The following is a 3,893-nucleotide window of genomic DNA, read 5'->3' as shown; positions in this document are numbered from 1 at the left end:
CTAAAAGCCTAGTGAAATTACATCTCAGCCCCTTGTGACCAAACAAAAAAACAGAAGCCATTTTTATGAATATAGCCCTAGTAAATCGTCTGAGTCGTCTGAGATGTTGGAAGTCGTCTGGACGACTGAAGTGTAAGTCGTCTGGTACCGGTTTATTTTAAAAATAATTTATAAATCTTGTAAAAAAATATTTTGATGCGTGAAAAATAAAAATCAAGTAATTATAAACAGTTTTAAGTGATATAAATTAAGATATGATAAAATTGATTTGTTTTGAAGATAGATGAGTGGAAGTAGTGAATCATGAAATACTTTGGTTTAGGAGTTTGGCAAACATATGTTGTAGTATTGTATGTATTGTTAGGGTTAGATTTTGGAAAACTAAAATGTTTTTTTCAAAAATTAGTTTTCACCTATATGTGTTTATTTATGTGTATAGTAAACACTTTTCAAGTTTGATTTGATTTTATGAAGTCTTTAATTAGATAATTAAGTTTAGGGGTTATGTTTAGGGTGTGGACGACTTATATTTCAGTCGTCTGTTGAATAATTTACTCGGACGACGTATATTTTAGTCGTCTGTTGAATAATTTACTCGGACGACTTACATTTCAGTCGTCTGGTGAAGAAATTAAAACAGACGACTTACATGTAAGTCGTCCAGAAGAGTTTAATATTTTTAGCGGGAAATTAAATATTTTTAGCGGGAAACTAAAATAGAAGACTTTCCAGACGACTTACAAGTAAGTCGTCTGGTTTAAATTATTTAAGCGGGAAAATATTTTTTTTAAAAAATTTTAGGCGGGAATATTTGGACGACTTACATGTAAGTCGTCTGTTTTAATTTCTTCACCAGACGACTGAAATGTAAGTCGTCCGAGTAAATTATTCAACAGACGACTGAAATATAAGTCGTCCACACCTTAAACATAACCCCTAAACTTAATTATCTAATTAAAGACTTCATAAAATCAAATCAAACTTGAAAAGTGTTTACTATACACATAAATAAACACATATAGGTGAAAACTAATTTTTGAAAAAAACATTTTAGTTTTCCAAAATCTAACCCTAACAATACATACAATACATACAATACTACAACATATGTTTGCCAAACTCCTAAACCAAAGTATTTCATGATTCACTACTTCCACTCATCTATCTTTAAAACAAATCAATTTTATCATATCTTAATTTATATCACTTAAAACTGTTTATAATTACTTGATTTTTATTTTTCACGCATCAAAATATTTTTTTACAAGATTTATAAATTATTTTTAAAATAAACCGGTACCAGACGACTTACACTTCAGTCGTCCAGACGACTTCCAACATCTCAGACGACTCAGACGATTTACTAGGGCTATATTCGTAAAAATGGCTTCTGTTTTTTTGTTTGGTCACAAAGGGCTGAGCTGTAATTTCACTAGGCTTTTAGGTTAGTTTTGCATTTGATTCAAGTTTGGGTATAGGTTTGGGGTTAAAATCAAGTTGTGTGTTAGTTTTGGCAAAAACCCCAATTTGATATGAATAATGTTTTAAAAAGTAACAATTTTCTTAATATTAGAGTTTTTATCTTAAACTATTTACAATATTACGAAACGGAGGAAATATATATATATTAGTGCGTGTATGCATGTATTTAACAAAAATGTTCATGTCGTCAGTGTATCATTATCTGGATTCGACCTTATAATGCAGGTTGCTGACAAAAATACTGATACTGTTTTCCTTTAAATATATTTGACTTGACAAATTAACAGTCATTGCATTTTTGTAACAATTCTTTTGCAGACTGAAAGAAAAAGGGGTAATAAAGTTGTGACTTTGTGAGTGCTCTATACATATCTAACCGTCATTATAAATTTCTTTAGTTTATCTTCAGTTTAGCGATCGTGATCCATTTTAATACCATAGTTATTTTACTCAAAATATAAGATACACAGTAAATAGGAAAACTATAAAGTAACTATAAAGTGATACTTTATTTATATTTGGATTTGAATGGAATAAAAAAAAGGATAAATAAGTTTGTTTTACCAATGGATAGAATAAGTTGAGTTGGAGTGCGATATGTTTGAAAGTGCCGACCAGATGAGTGAGGACCACAGTAGGATGTAGATAGTTAAACCTAAATAATCTTAATCATCTGAGAGGACCGACAGTACTTTACTTACTAAACGTCATTAAAGGTTCCTTTTCAAAGGTATTACAGGTTTTATATTTATGTATATTATCTGTTGAAATATTAATTTATTGATTAATGAAAAAGAAAATTATTTACAAAGTTTGAATAGATAGATGTCTAATAAAAATGCCTATGCATGGAGTCGAAACATTTATGTGCTTGTTATGAATCATCCATAAGCATGAAAGCAATTTATAAGAGCATCTACATCCATAGTTTTTATTGTCTCTAAGTGAATCATCCATAAGCTGGAAGCAATTTATAAAAGCATCTATATTCATTAGCTTTCAGTGTCTAAACATTATAAATAAATAAAAGTAAGAGGATTTTTTAGCAGCAAAAAAAGTAAGAGGGATGGTATTTCATATGAAAGACTGTCAAAAATAATTTGAGAAACTTAAGAATACTTGTCACTCAACTCATGATCCAACAATTTTAAAAATTACAAATAAATAAATAAAACATCAATATTTACTAGTTTGGAAATTTTACTAAGTATTTTACCATCAATATGCTTTATTTGATGTTTTGTTAAACATAATACATGTGTTTTCCCCTAGGAGACATCATCGTAATAGAACATCAGCGGATCAATTACACAGACTCATCGACAAGGAAATGAGGAACGGAATACTCTCTAGAATACAAGCCAGACCACAAGCTGGGCGGGTTGCTTCAAAAAGGGATACAAATTACGATGTAGAATGGCTTTTTCATACTTCAGATTAGAAAGTCCTTATAGTAGAAAACTGATTTATAAATAACATTTTTTCTATAGATCACTTAAATTTGAAATTTCATTAAAAAAAACATAATATACGCGTAAGAAGAAGAAAAGACTTTGAGCACGTTGGTAAAAGTGCGTTTCGAGGAGAATTTTTATAAAATAAATATTTATATATGTATATTGATCGAAGTGATGATAAATTGTTTCAAATTTTATTAATTGGTTTATGATTAAAATGTGACCATATAACATAGTGGGCATTACCGATGTGTTATCTCCGCATAATGCATGTTATTAAAGACGACTAAATTGTTAAAATGGTCCACAGACATATAGAAAATTATTTTAAGTTCCACTCATTAGTCCTTTATCTTTAGTATTACACTAGGTTAAGACCCGCACTTTGCGCAGAATCAATATTATATATATAAATTATTTTGTATATTAAATATTTTTCCATATTATGAAATAATAAATATATATTAAATAATTAAAAGTCAGTAACTATTAAATGTATAATTAAATTAGTGCGAACATATAAATCAATTTTATTAATCCAAAAAATATATTTTTTTATATTTGATAGGATATGTTATTAAATTTAAATGATACTAACATAGATAATATATTTTAGTATATTTTTAATATTAATGTCTATTAAATGATGATTTCTACTCATATAGTTTTTTTGATCATTTGTATCTTTTAAAAAAAAAAAAAAATTACTGATAACAAAATTTTCATTGTGGGATTAATAGTTTTAGTAATTTATAATTAAAAAAAAATAAGTTGTCAATGATCGTTCAAAACTTTTATCAACAAAATTGTTCAAAGTAAATTTTGAAACTAAAATATTGTATTTTATGTGATTTATAGTTTAATTTAAAAGGATATATATATTAATCTTAATAATTAATTAAATTAGACTTTTTACTTATATAATTTTTGTAATCATTTGTATTTTGTCATAAC

The sequence above is a fragment of the Brassica oleracea genome, chromosome C6 (genome assembly GCF_000695525.1).
Source record: "Brassica oleracea var. oleracea cultivar TO1000 chromosome C6, BOL, whole genome shotgun sequence".
NCBI classification, from domain to species: domain Eukaryota; kingdom Viridiplantae; phylum Streptophyta; class Magnoliopsida; order Brassicales; family Brassicaceae; genus Brassica; species Brassica oleracea.
This window is presented reverse-complemented; position numbering follows the sequence as displayed.